Genomic DNA, 15787 nt, shown 5'->3' on the forward strand with positions numbered 1-15787 from the left:
AGTTGACGACAAGGCAACCAGTGGACCACGCTCAGTATGTCTTGACAACCTTGAAGGGCACCAAGAACGAAGGAAAAATCACGTACTTGGGTGTGCTAGAGGTGTTGACTAGAATAGCATATCATGCCATCAGCATGGCCAACAACCTACCGCCTGTCCCTGATCAGAATACATGGATCGTGGCAGCACAACCCTCTCCATGAGCTACAAGGTTAGGTAAAAGATCACATAAATGTGATGATGAGTCAGCTGACAGCTCGCCGGAATGGCACAACAGCGAGAGCTTTGACAAAGAAGAAAAGAAAGCTCAGAGAGAAGAGATGAAAAGAAAAGCTGTGGTCGCACACCAAGAAGAGCTAGCTCAAAAACAAGGGCGATTTGAAAGAGAGAAACGTGCTTACCAGTGCAGTAGGCAAGCACAAGGGAAGGACCCATAAAAGTGGGTACCTGCAGGACTTAAAGGTCCTCAAACAAAGCATCATACAAGAAGGGAGGCGGATGATCCAACATAATATTTAGAAAGAATGTACCAAGAGGCTGAAGCCCTAAAGATGAAAGAGGAAGAAGAAGCTGCAAAGAAAGCCAAGGAAGTGGAAGACCAAAGGCAAGCCGAGGAAACGGCTAGCAAAGAGCAAAGTCATGGATCTCCCCGACCCACCTCACCGCCTCCTAAACAACAAGACCATCCCATGCCTAGCCCACCACCATCACCTGCAGGCAAAGACACCAATGAAGAAGCAGAGCATGACAAAGAGAAAGATTCTGAGTCCACTCAACAAACAGAATCTACACATGAAGATGACCACCCCGACGGACAAAAAGAAAAAGAAGCCGAGCCGGAACCGGAGAAGACAGCTGAAGATACCCAAAAGCTAGAAGAGGAAAAGGCAAGTCGATCTAAACAAGAGACTGATAAGGAAGTAGATGCAAAAAAAGTGCCTACCACTGCACATGAGATGAAGCCCGAGCCAGAAAAGGAAGAAAGACCGGCACTTGAAGAGACAGCAAGGGTTGAGACAACAACCTCCACTTCTACTCAGCCGGAAACTCTCGAGACATCAAAGCCTGAAGATGGCCAAGAAGAAGACCGACCACTTACCTCCACACAAGAACCACCAGCAGCTACGATGCAGCAAGAAGCAACACATGAGGTTGCATGCACATCTCAGCTGGCACGATAAGAGGAGTGGCAGACAAACAATGAAGTAATAGTACAGGTCAATGAATATGCACGGCAGATACAGGAAATGATGGAGAGACTCCATTCAACAGCTTTAAACCGCAGCACAAAGTCCAAGGAACTAGAAATGGTGGTCGATGCTCTTTAAGGAGAGATAGAAGACAGGATGAATGTCATCAATGATCTCCAAAGGCAGGTGCAAGAGCTAAAGGCAGAAGCGGGATAGCATCAAATAGCCAGAGATAAACAACAAAAATAAATGGAGGAGTTACGTGATCTACTCACCAAATTATCTGATGCCTGCAAAGCAAAAGACAAGCAACCGACAAAAGTTACGAATGAACTTCTTACAACCTCTCTGTCAACTCAAAAAATTCACGTGCATAGATGTTGCCAATGCTTCTATGCAGTATTTTGAACAGAGGATCAATGATCAGGCCATTTTCTTACGGCAAATCAGATAAAACCTCGCCATGGTCTCGATCAAAGGAACTGACGAAGTCCATAAGGCACTTGAAAAGAAAAATAAAGACCTAGAATTGGAATTAAAGCTCGAACAATCACAACGCAGGGACCTGGCACTGATGTGGGTTCAAAGAGAGGAGGAGCTCCTAAAGGAAAAAGTAGGACTCAAGCGGATGAATCAACTCCACAGAGATGGAAAACCAAACACGCAGGAAGAGGCAGGCACTTCAGAGCTGCCACAGATAGACATACCCTCGGTCTCTTTTGCTGAGTTTGAGACACAATAAATAGTAGAGCCAAGTGGTGATGAAGATTTTCAGGTTCACATCACAGATGCAGACACAGTGCCAATGGTCCAGATGTCAAAAGATGAAGAAGACGCACTAAAGGAGAAGATCACCCTAGAGGTGGATGAGTAGTGGAAAGCCGCTATGGATTGGGAGTTGAGAGTTTTACACTCTGTCAACGTCACTCAACTCACTCTCAATCAGATCAACGCTCAATGGCACCAACAATCCCTGCCGTACCCTCTCATGAAAGTAGAACTATTACAGGTAAAAGAAAGGCTGTACAAGGATATGCAAGAAGATGGCGTAGATAAAGACCACCCAAAGTGGAGGTTAAGCTGGCTGAGCACGTGCATGAAGCACTACAAAAGAAGAGGCCAACTTGGCTCAACTTCCCTAGGGTGCCAGCTCTAGAGAGAGGCCAAGTAATAGAGGAATACATGGTGAAAACCCTAACGGGCTCCATGTCTTTCTTCAAGAGTCTGCCAAATCTCTCCCGTGCCATGTTGTATAAAATCTGCCAAATGTTGCTAACATGTATACAAGTTTTTAATGAGCCTAAGCAAACACGAGCCCCATGGCTATCATTCTTGGAAGGAAACAAAGGCTTATGCTACGATCTGAGTGGGCAACCTTAAGAAGAGGTCCTTTACGGATTCTATGCCAGATGCATGTTGTTGCCATCAAATAATATGCTGGCCTTTGAAGAAGCTTTCTACACTGGATTCTTCACCTGGAGAATGAAGATATTTGTGCCGGTGAACAACAACCTAACATCCAGGTTTGTAGCCCTACTCAGCGGTGGAGCTGAAGAATCAAGTAACAATGCAATTTTTGCAATTGCCCAACAAAAAACGAAGAATTAGATACCAGAAGGCACAGGACGTGCTTAAAGACCGCCTCGCCAACCGTCAACCCGAGACTATTTCAACCCATAAAGCTGTGTCAAGCGACGACACAGGCGAGGAGGGGGAGAATGTTAGCAGCAAGCTAACATGGACACCATTTGAGTGATGTAATGAGTGATCCATCCCATTACAAGAAATATACTCTCCAAGACCAAAAAATCATAGTCGAACAACCTGTCAGAGAACTATGCAAACAAAGTGAGTCCTATGAAGGACCTGAAATCGCAAAAAAGATAGGTTTGGTGGCTGAACCAGGAGAAGAGCCTAGACCGGCCTACATTGCAAATGACCTAACGAAAGAAGAAGAAGAGCTCTTGTTAAGCTTACTGAAAGAGTACCAAGATATCTTTGCTTGGTCTTATAAGGATCTCAAAGGGTGTTGATCCAGAAATCTGTCAACATACCATACCTATGAGAGATGATGAGAAACCAAGTAGACAAAGGCCATAACTTATAATGAGACATTTGCCAGACAGATAAAAGAAGAGATAGAAAAGCTAAAGGAATCCAAATTCATTTATGAAATTGAACACACAGATTGGGTGTCTCCAATTGTGGTAGTACCCAAGAAAAATGGAACTTACGGGTGTGTGCCAATCTCAAGAAAGTGAATACAACTACCATTAGAGACAACTTTCCTCTTCCAATCACTGAGCATGTTTTAGAACGAGTTGGAGGAAAAAAAAACTTACAAATTTTTAGATGGATTTTTGGGATACAATTAACTTTTGGTTGATCCCAAAGATCAACATAAAACTGCCTTTGCAACTGAGTGGAGTATTTTTGCCTATCGGTTTATGCCTTTTGGATTAACTAATGCTCCTGCCACCTTTCAAAGATTGATGAGCCATGCTTTTAAGGAATACCTTCGAAATTTGTTGGAAGTATATATGGATAATCTATGTGTACATTCATCAATCCGACCTGATCATTTTGAACACCCCAAAAAGGTATTCGAAAAATGTAGACTTTATAGGATTTGCTTAAAATCCTGAAAAATGCACATTTATGGGTAGACAAGGAAAACATTTTGGACATATAGTGTCTAAAAATGGCATAGCTACTGATATGGAAATTCATGTTATTGCTGATTTTCCTAGACCGACAACAGTTAAAGGACGGATTGTGGATATTACAAACAGTCATTTACGTGTACACTATAACTGCAAAATCCATGTATATCCTGATTACACTCTTTGAATGGACGGATGAGTGTGAAGAATCCTTCATGAAGCTTAAGCAAACTCTCACTTCAGCTCCAATATTGAAAGCACCAGATTGGAATAAGATATTCCACATACATGTAGATGCTTCCAATTTTGCCATTGGGTGTATACTAGCTCAACCAGGGGATGGAAAGATTGATTTTCCTATTTCCTATGCGAGTAGACAATTGAATATGGCAGAGAAAAACTATACAACCACTAAAAGGGAAGGATTAGAAATGATCTATACCGTAAAAAAGTATAGACATTACCTATTAGCTAACAAGTTCGTGTTCTTTGTGGATCACCAAGACTTGTTGTACTTGGTCAACAAGCCGTGCAACACAGGAAGAATAGTGAGATGGTTCATCATTCTTTTGGAATTTGATTTCACTTTAATTGTGAAAAAGGGCACCACTCATCAAAGAGCAGATCATTTCTCAAGGATTATATCAGGAGAACCACCAAATGGAGTAGACCATGATCTACCAGATGCATATCTGTTCTCCGTGGAAATGATACCTCGATGGTCGGAAAATATGGTATCCTTGATGACCATAGCTCAAGTGGATTTTCAAATACCACTTCTTATTACAATCTAATTAATCGAGCAATTGGCTATGTATCAATTACTAGCTAGAAGACTATATAAAATAAATTGAGATGGAATATTGTTTTTGTGTATTAACCTAGAGGAGAAAAACCAATACCTAAGTCAAGCACATAGTACCATAGTGGGATTTTACTTCGTGGAAGACCAAACTATGCAACGGATCTTGAGACTTAAGAGTATTTTGGCCAATTATGAGGAGTGATGTTCACTCATTTGTAAAAGAATGTCCTCAATGCCAGAAACAATGACCCATACCTCATGTGACATTGTTCTGAATATCACTTATTTCTAAGTGGAGTAACTATCTAGTTTCTTACTTATCAAGCCGAACCTTTTCTGGGGATATGAGTAAATGCCACCAAAGAGAAATTGAAACTGAAGCAAGAGACTATGCTCTTATTAAAAACCAATTGTATTGGAGAGGTAAAGATCAACATTTGCGTCTTTGTGCAAATGAAGATGAATTTTTTCTAGTCAAACCACTGCAAGAGCAATCTTAATGGCAGGCATATGTGGCCAACACTTTTTGTAGATTCCAAAGAATATGTTCAAAGGTGTGATGCATGTCAACGAGCAAAAATGCCAACCCGTGTAGATAGCATGCCCTTAAGACCAATGGTGGGGGCTAGACCTTTTTCAAAATGGGGTATAGACTTTGTTGGGCCAATACAACCACTTGCTTATAGAACCCAAGCTCAATTTATCATTGTAGCTACGGACTATTTCACCAAGTGGGTTGAGACTAAAGCAACTCAAAAGAATGATGTCAGAACCACAGCCGCATTCTTGTATGAGAATGTATTCACAAGATATGGACTGCCAACAGAAATTGACAGTGATAGGGAAACTCATTCCTTATTGAGGTAAATGAATCTCTGCTTAATGAATTTATGGTCATCCATGTAAAGAATGAGGATGCAAGAGAGCTACACAAGACAAACACAAAGCACACAAAGATGGAAAGCTTCTTCTTCTTCTTCACAGAAAAGAGAGTACAAAATGACTAAGTGCTAAAGGTGAAAAGTAGCACATATGTACATGCGGTCACTAAGTGTGAACTCGCTAGAAGCGTACTAGGATGGCACTATAAGTGTAGTTCAGCTATTTAATCACTGGCAAAGATCCTCTGTGTCGGTCACCTAACGCGCCAGTGAGTAAATGCCGTAAGCGGCCAAGACCCGTAGTGGATGCCAGCTCAAGGTGTAGAGCTCGACATCTCAACACTCCCCCTCGAGCTCTGCATGTCGCAGAGTCCAAGCATAGTCCGGAAACGTCAAAGCTTCTCAGCTCCGAGGGCCTTGGTAAAGATATCCGCTATCTACTCCTCTGTGCTGACGTAGACCAAGTCGATGTCGCCTGCCAACAATCGCTCTCGAACGTAGTGGTAATGGACCTCTATGTGTTTGGTCCTGGCATGGAACACTGGGTTCCTAGCCAACTGCATGCTGCTGAGGTTGTCACAATGGATGAAAATCTGCTAGTCCACCTGCACTCCCAAGTCCTCAAGTAATGTGCGTAGCCAAGCTACCTCGCACGCCGCAAATACTGCACCTCTGTACTCGACCTCTATGCTCGATAAAGCAACCGTAGGCTGCTTTTTGCTGCTCCAAGTAACAACAACACTCCCAGAAGAGAACATGAAGCCACTCGTAGATCTCCTATCAACAATGCTACCTGCCCAATCTGCATCTCTATACCCATACAATGCTAATGGTGCATCTCCTGCATAGAACAATGCGTAGTCAAGAGTACCTTGCACATACCTAAGTGTGTGTCGTACTCCATCCAAATGTGTCTTCCTCGGAAGCTGCATGAAGTGACTCTCCAAGCCTACTGTGTAGCTCAAATCTGGCCTCGTGATAGTCAAGTAGATTAGACTACCCAAAATCTTCCTGTACATGTTGACATCCTCAACAACATCACCCTTCTCTGCACTCAGCTTTGCATTCACATCCAAGGGAATAGAAATTGGCTTACAATCAGCCATACCATACTTTGACAACATGTCCAAAGCATACTGTCTCTGTGATAGCCATACACCCTCTGGAGTCTTGATCACCTCAATGCCAAGAAAGTAGCTCAACTCGCCTAAATCTTTGATTTCAAACTCCTGTTTGAGAAGACCCTTCACATGGTCAATCTCCATAGCATTGTCACCAACAATAATAAGGTCATCTACATATATGGTAATGACCATAATCCCCACATCACTCTCACGTACATAGAGTGAATGATCAGCATGAGCTCTCCTAAAACCAATACTGACAAGATACTTGGCAATCCTGTCATACCATGCTCTAGAGCCCTGCTTCAAACCATACAAAGATTTGAGAAGTCTGCATACATAATCTGGGTAACCTGGATCGACATAACCAGGTGGCTGATCCATATACACTTCCTCTTACAACTCACCATTCAAGAAGGTATTCTTTACATCCATTTGATGCATAATCCATCCTCTAGATGCAGCCACTGCTATGACAACTCTCACAGTCGTCATCTTTGCCACTGGAGCAAAGGTCTCCTCATAGTCTATGCCATACGTCTATGCATAACCCTTTGCGACCAGCCTTGCCTTGTGACGCTCAATGTTGCCATCAGCCTTATGCTTGGTTTTATACACCCATTTATAGACAATAGCTTTTTTGCCACTTGGCAATGGCACCAACTCCCATGTGTCATTTGCTTCCAATGCAGCCATCTCTTCATTCATTGCATCATCTCAATGCACATTTCCAACTGCATCCTCAAAACATGTGGGCTCCACATCCTGTATCACCTTACCCATGTAGGCTTGGTGATGCGCTAGATACCCATCATAAGTCAATTTATGAACTGGATTTTTGACTCTATTAGATCTGCGCGGTCCTGGGTCACTCCTTTTCCCTCTAGCATCTTCTTGTACTTTCCTTACACCAAATGTCCTGACAGCCGGAATTCCAAATTCCTCATCAAGACTTTGTTCAGAACCATCTGAATCCATGTCTACATGTGAAAAACCTGATGATCCATCAGCCATAAAGGGAGGTTCATCAACCTTTTCCTTTCCTTTTCATGATACATTCCCTGTACCTGTTGGTGGAGTAACATGCGTACGTAGTCTACCATTCCATGGTTTCTCAACAGAGCCACGAGAAGAGGACTCTTGTGGTCCACTCAAAACCTGTGACTGTGGCCTCACATTTTGTACAACCACATCATCTTTTACATCAGCCCCAATAGTGCCATGTGCATTACTGTACCAGCTGCTCATCTCATCAAAGACTACATCTCTGCTCACTCGTAATTCTCGTGTAGTAGGATTGTAGCACCTGTACCCCTTTTGTTCAAGGGAATATCCCACAAGAATACATTTCTCTGCTTTAGGATCCAATTTCCTACGCAACTCATCTGGTACATGCACGTAAGCTATGCAGCCAAACACTTTCAAGTGTGCCAAATCAGGCTTTGTACCTGTAAACTTTTCCTCAGGTGTTACAACCGCAGCTGTAGGTGTCCTGTTCACAATGTACACAACTGTATTTACGGCTTCAGCCCAGAAATGATGAACGTGCAACCTCTGCAATGTGCCTATTTTTCCTTTCTGCGACCCCATTCTGTTGTGGAGTATATCTGCATGTAAACTGCCTGTGTATACCATGCATTCGCAGAAAATCTGAAAAATCATTGGAGAAGTACTCTCCCCCTCCATCTAACCTCAACGTCTTGATTTGCATATCTGTCTCCTTCTCAATCATGACTTTGAAGTCTTGAAAGTGACCAAACACTTCACTTTTGTTACGCATGAAGTAGACCCATACTTTCCTTGTATGGTCATCAATGAAAAAGACATAATACCTGCAACCATGTATACTTGCAGTATCGGTTGGACCCCAAACATCTGTGTGCACCACCTCAAGTGGCTTTTTACATACATTGCGCTTATGTGGAAATGAGCCCTTTGACTGTTTTCCAAACTGGCATGCTGCACACACTTTATGCATACCATCCACCTTGAATTTGGGCAAACCTTTTACAATCTGTTTTGATTGCATACTGCGCAATCTCTGCTGATTGACATGGGCAATGCGTTTGTGCCAAATGTCAACATCAGCCACAACACCTGTGCCCTGTGCAAATAATGTAGCTTTTACCTCAGGCATGTCTACATTCAGCGTAAACATTCTGCCCACACATTTGCCCTCTGTGATCAGCTTACAGCTATTCTGGAAATCTTCTACATAACAACCATTTGGATTGAAGCGAACCTGCAAACCCTGCTCAACCATTTGTCCAACAGAAACAAGATTCTTTGTAATGTTTGGGACATGAAGTACATCTGCTAAGTACTTTGATTTCCCACTTTTCGTATTTAGAGGTATGTCCCCTACATGAGCAATGAGGTGAGCTGTGTCATCTCCTGTCTGCACATAGCCTGACACATCTGGTTTGCGCATATCTCTAAACCACTCTCCACGAGACGTCATGTGATTAGAGGCACCTGAATCCACATGCCAAACATCATCTTGGGTGGAATTCTCTGCAGTCATTGTATTCATTACATGCTGCATAACAAACATGCGCTCGTTTTTGCTATCATCTGCATCTCTGCTAGTAGATGCATAGTTGCCCTGTTCTCTCTTTCCACTTGCTTTTCCCTTTGGACAGTCACATGACATGTGACCTCTTTCACCACAAGTCCAACATTCTCTGCTATCTGGAGTATGTTGCTGCCTGCTTGATCCTGCACCACGACTTCTTTGACTCCCCCTGCCTTGAGACTGGTTTCCCCTGCCACCTGTATTGTTTTGATTTGATTGACCTTCCAGAAATTGGCCCCTGCAACCCCTTGGGCCCCGACCACGACCTCTACCTCTACCTCTGTTGGAGTTAGAATAGAAGGCCTGTTCAGAATTATTTCTGCCATTAGAAGAAGATGTGTCAAGGTTCTTCTCCTCAAGAATAAGCATAGAAATCAAATCTTGGAACACGGGGATGTCGTCTCTTGTATTCATGGAAGACCTAAAATGTACATACTCATCTCCTAGACCATCCAAGCATGCACGGACAATGTCATCGTCTTCCACTGAGACTTTAATAGATCCAAGAGCCTCAATGATACTCTTGATCTTCAAGGCATAATCATTGATTGAGAGGTTGTTCCTCTTAACTTGATTTAGCTCCGACTTTAGTTGAAGCTTCCTGGACTTGGTGTTCACCTCGAACACTCTGCCTAAGTTTCTCCATGCAATGGCGGGGGTTTCAGCATCCTGTAGATAGCCCATCATGCCATCTGTGATGCTCATAGAAATCCAATACATCACTTTGCTCTGGCCTTGTTGCCAGTCCCTCAAAGCTTTCCTTTGTTCTGCTGTAGCATTTGCCTCGGGAATCTCTGGTTCCTTTTCATTGTCTCCTTCTTCATAGTCCCAATAACCTTTTCCTTTTAGGAAATTTGTTATTCTGAACTTCCATACAGGGTAGTTATTTTTCTCAAGCTTCTCAGTAACAATCTGACTGAAACCATCAGACATCTTGAAGCACTAAGACAAAATAGCTGCAATCTGCAAAAACGTGCAAATCTGTTGAACCTGCTATCGTGGTACCTGTAACGCTTTCTACACTCAACGAGTGTCCACAATCAAGCGTACATACAACCACTATACTTGTACAGTAAATCTCTGTATACTGCACTTTGGAGACCTGTTCAGAAACGAAGGGATTGTGATGCTCTTGCTCTCTTAGCCTCTCTTGCATGCACCAGGCTCTGATACCATGTAAAGAATGAGGATGCAAGAGAGCTACACAAGACAAGCACAAAGCACACAAAGATGGAAAGCTTCTTCTTCTTCTTCACAGAAAAGAGAGTACAAAATGACTAAGTACTAAAGCTGAAAAGTAGCACATATGTACATGCGGTCACTAAGTGTGAACTCGCTAGAAGCGTACTAGGTTGGCACTATAAGTGTAGTCCAGCTGTAGAATCAGTGGCAGAGATCCTCCGTGTCGGTCACCTAACGCGCCAGTGAGTAAATGCCGTAAGCGGCCAAGACCCGTAGTGGATGCCAGCTCAAGGTGTAGAGCTCGACATCTCAACAATCCATAATAAATTGGCTTCCTATCACCCACAAGCAAATGGACAAGCTGAGCATACGAATAAAAATTCTTAGCTCGATATTGATTAAATTGGTTAGTTCAAGACGGACAAATTGGGAAATGAATCTACATGCCGCTCTATGGGCTTATAAAGTTTCATTCAAAACAGCTTTAAATGCTACACCCTTTAACCTTGTTTATGGTCTTGATGCGATACTGCCGATAGAATTTCTATTGCCCACATTAAGGGTTGGCTAAGGATCTTGAGTGGATTTGACATGAACTTTCAGAGAGGATAGAAGATTTAGAAAAGCTTGATGAGCAAAGGCTAACCTACTGTAGCTCACATCTATGCACAAAAGCAGAAACAAAAATAGTTTTTTGATTCCCATCTAGTCACAAAATCTTCATAGTCTATTCCCTTAAGCAACACATTCCCAAGTTTAAGAAAAAGGGAAACAGACCGTTTATCATTGAAGATGTATCTCCGAGTGGAGCAGTTAAGTTGTCCACCCTAGATGGTGAACCAATGGCTAATTGGATTAGTGGATGTCATTTAAAGAAATATAATTTGCCACTAACCAATGAATTGCTAGAAAAGATGCATGCAGCAAAGAAAAGAAAGATAAAATGATAGCAGGCCATTGATGAATCCCAAGAGGAAGCTCGGCTTTGAGTACTCAAAAGGAAAGCTGCTCTCAAAAATCAACAAATACCTATTCCCATCAACACTCCGGAACTAGATGATCGACTATGGGAATTACAGAAAGATGCAATGTCAAGAGATGATGAATGGTTAGATGGAATGGACCTTCCCATCAAAGTACAGCGGAACAATCATAGCACACATGCATTGGTCAATATAGGAGCCCGAGTAAATGCAGTCAGTTATTCCACGTACAAGAAAACAACAAGTCAGTCTTTGACAGTAGGAAATCAACTATTAAAGGATGCAACAAAAATCCAACACCAACACTGGGAGTAGTCAACTTAAATGTGATAGTACATGAGGAATCCCAATCCTCGAGCGAGTACTTCCAAGAGAACAAGAAACCGAGCGAGTATAAGCAGTGAAAAAAATTAGTTCAAGATCTCAATAGTTACTATATAGAGTATAGTGTAGCAAAGTAACCATGCATCTCAAATAGTCTCAAAAAAAAAATCCATACTCTTCCTTTAATGTGTTCACACACATTAAAATAGTCTCAAACAAAAGAGCCATACTCTTCCTTTAATGTGTTCACAAACACATTGATACAGAGTCATATCCTTCATTCTGAACCATTTTGTTGAGCATACTCCAAAATTCTATTTGTGCAAACTTATTCTCCATGGTAAATTCACATGTTGCAATTGTCATAAGTTTGTGCACAAATAGATCAAAGGATGGTAACTCAAATGCCACATGTCCATCATAATGCATAGGTAGCTCTTGAACTTGAATGATATCCTTTGCTTGCTTCAGTGCCATGTGTAGGCTGCTTTGTGAAGGCATTGCATGTAGTATACCAACTACTTTGGAGGGGCCATCGGACTATTACTAGTGTGTCCTTCATTCCAATGCCTTGTGTGAGTTCAATAGCAAATTCAAACCTTCTAGAATTGACATTGGCCATGATTGAGAAGGAAGATTTATTCACCACCACTAGCAAGTTCAATAGCCTTTATCTTCACCTACTGTCCCATTAGAGTTAATGTATAAAAATTGAATGCATTAGTTATTTCATGATGTTGTATCACTAAAGAGATAGAAAGTGCATAGATGCTATCGTCAAAAATAAGAACAATCTTGTGGCCACATTGTCATCTATAAATAGTTACATGTGCCTAGCCATGGTTGATTGCAAAACTCCAAAAAAATCTTTTCGAGCAATCCTAAAAAAGGGCAAAACCCCACAAGGTAGATAGAACTTAAATCATAATAAAGACATTTAGCATCAAATTACATATTATAATATATCTATCATTGTCTCTAAACTTCTAAAGCATTCCTTATGGAGACTTTAATCATCCACCCTTATATTAACTCCTTGATTATCCAAGGTCATATATGATCCCTCCTCTGAATCACAGCTTGTGGTCATCAATATTAAAGCCATGGTAGATGCTTGGTGGACAAGTAAAAGTGTGTGTGTGTGTGTGTGTGTGTGTGCACGTGCAATGTCGACGTCTTGGAGGAGGGAGGAGGGTTCTTCCATATATAATATTATGGCAAGTGCTTCTAGGGAAGTTGCAGAAGAAGTAGATTTGGTAGATTGTATTGGTAAGTTGGAGCCAATATGAACAATGTGTATTTACAATCTTTGGTGCTAGATTGTACCTTATTGAAATTGGAGATAATTTATTTTGGGTGAGTGACTCCATTTTGTCTAGCTCGCAAAAAATATCTTTCAGCGTATATTCATGACACTTGAGAAACAAAGAGGAAGAGGAAAATATCCTTCACATCACATACTTGAGAAGAAAAGTTTTCATAGACTATGGACTCTTTTAGAGTTTTCATGGTGAGTTGAAAAGAGGAGGCCCCAATCACGAGGACTTTGTGGCCAAGGGCGGGAGAGGTGATGAAGATCACAAGGTACTATCGACATGAACAATAATCACCACTTGCATGCAATTTTTCAGCGAGAACAAAGATGAAGAGTTTGGGTGTGTGTGTGTGTGTGTGTGTGTGTGTGTGTGAGAGAGAGAGAGAGAGAGAGAGAGAGAGAGAGAGAGAGAGAGAGAGAGAGAGAGAATGAGGTTGATCTTCCACAGTTACGGGATCACAGCCAAGGAATATTTTCTAAAAAAACCAGCCTTTTTAGTCGCGCGTCAAAAATGACTTTGATGCGCCGATGCCCTTGTTGAGCAATCCCTACCTCCACCTTCTTCTAGAGTTCCACAAAAGTGGACCTGACTCCGCCACTGGGCAGCGAGCTCTTCATGGAAGGGGTGTGCATGCTCTCAACCAATCTAGCCAATTACTCTCTCTCTCTCTCTCTCTCTCTCTCTCTCTCTCTCTCTCTCTCTCTATGCGCCGCCTCTATAAGTCACTCACAATGCTCCAAAAAAACCTAGGTTAAGTGTAACCCCACCTACAAATTTTGAGATTTGCCTCAGTTGAAGCTGAGAAAACCTCCAAAATTTGAAAAAAAATAGTGTAAATTGGTATAAAGCTTGGAGTGTGGACTCCCTTACAGAGTGTAGACGGCGCTATTGCAAGCTTTGACATTGCAGTGAAGATGCCCAACGATGCTTTGGAGGCAATCCAAGTGAACAAGCATTGGACTCTCAGTAATGTTCGAGAACATTTGGTTATTATGGGTTTTGAGGCCCTTCAACAAGCACAATTTCGTTTACAAGGTCACAAGGTGAGAATCCTTCCACCACATTTTCAATACATCATGGTTTGTCGATCATTAGATGCTTATTGTAATGAATGTCCGCAGATTGGGAAGAGAATGGAAGACAAATTGAAGGTCGAGGAGGACTGGGGGATAGATGGAACTATGCTATCGATCTTATAACTTTGTAACTCTTGCAATTTTCATATTGATCCCCACTGTAATTAACATGATTTGCTTCGGCAAATCATGCCTTTGAATATAATTTTTTGCATTGGGATGAGAAATCATTTTTTGGTGAAAGTGGCTTTTTTTTTATGTCTTAAAAAAAGGGTCCATTATAAAAGGGGGGGCATCTAACTCATTCACTATTTTCACTTTTGCAACTCTTGAGCTCCTCCACTCTCTATCCACACCCCAGGTTAGACATGGATGCTGCCACAGCCTCTGCATCTGCACCCACATCCACCCCTTTGTCACGCTTCATCCTCTTCCTCGAGGACACCAAATACAAAGGGAAGTTGGACCTCCACACCTTTTTTACTCGTCTCCCTGACCTTGACGCAAAAGTTTCCCTTCACATGGATGCATTTGAGGAGATTTCTACGTTCATGGAGGAGCACATCATAAAATATTCTGTATCTATCCCCCCACATGCAGGGATCTGGGTGCCTTGCGATCTTTTGCGCTATATACACAAAGGTGATCGCCCATTCTCCAAGCGGTTGCAACGATTCCAAGAAATTGCAACCGATGCAGGCCATTACTTGGACGAGCAAGCCCCTGGGGTGTCAGCGCTCAAGAAGCGCAAGTTGGGGGTGGAGTACCTTTCTCGGCTCGCAACATTTATCTTCTTGGTGAGCGAGGAACCTGATTTGGAGGAGCTCCGCTTACCACACCTTCAAGTTGGGTCCTTTATCAAGGACACCAAGGATCAGCAGGTTATCCCCATGAACCCTGCAGCGGAAGGAAAAGCACACCGGCTCGAGTACCCTAGGGGTCTTGAGGAAGTGGTTGAGAAATCCATAGTTGCGGCTGGCCCTAGTGACACTCCAGTGCCACTACCACTGACGGATGTGGCAATCCCAGAGGTAGAAATCAGCCGCTTCTCCTCAGTGTTAGTGGATGGGGAGGAGTATGTGTTCCTGCATGATTTGGAAAAAGAATTTGGCCTGTGCATGGATGAATGCTTGAGCGTGCTATGCAACAATAGCAAATGTCCCTTAGACAATACGCCAGATGCCCTAGAAAGCAAGCTCTTGCCAGATGGGGACTCTGTTGCTGACACTATTGCAGTTGTATGTGCGGAGGTCCTGACAGCAGAGCAGTTGCACGTGGCTGATGAAGATTTCCAAGCCACCCAAGCCAAGGTTGAGGCTGCTAGGATGCCTATGCCATTATGCGACCTCCCATCTGATGATCCAAAGCTTGTATCTGTGGTGCATGGGAGCATTGACTTGGATACAAAGGGAAACAGGGAGGAGGACAACAAGGAGCAGGAGGTAAACTCTATCCTAATTTTCATGTTACTATTTTATCCTTCATTGTCTTTTTCTTTACCTTCATAGGTTTATGACAGGATGTTATGGAGGTTGATGATTTTGCTGCAAGGACGGGTGGCAAGCGGACGGGCTTTGGACCTCAAGCTTCCCTTGCACATTACCTAGGACAACTCCCCCCTGGCGATGTGGCCATTATCCATAATGAATTTACTCCCCAAGACCATTT

Source organism: Adiantum capillus-veneris, chromosome 4 (genome assembly GCF_014529385.1).
Source record: "Adiantum capillus-veneris isolate H3 chromosome 4, ASM1452938v2, whole genome shotgun sequence".
Lineage (NCBI taxonomy): Eukaryota > Viridiplantae > Streptophyta > Polypodiopsida > Polypodiales > Pteridaceae > Adiantum > Adiantum capillus-veneris.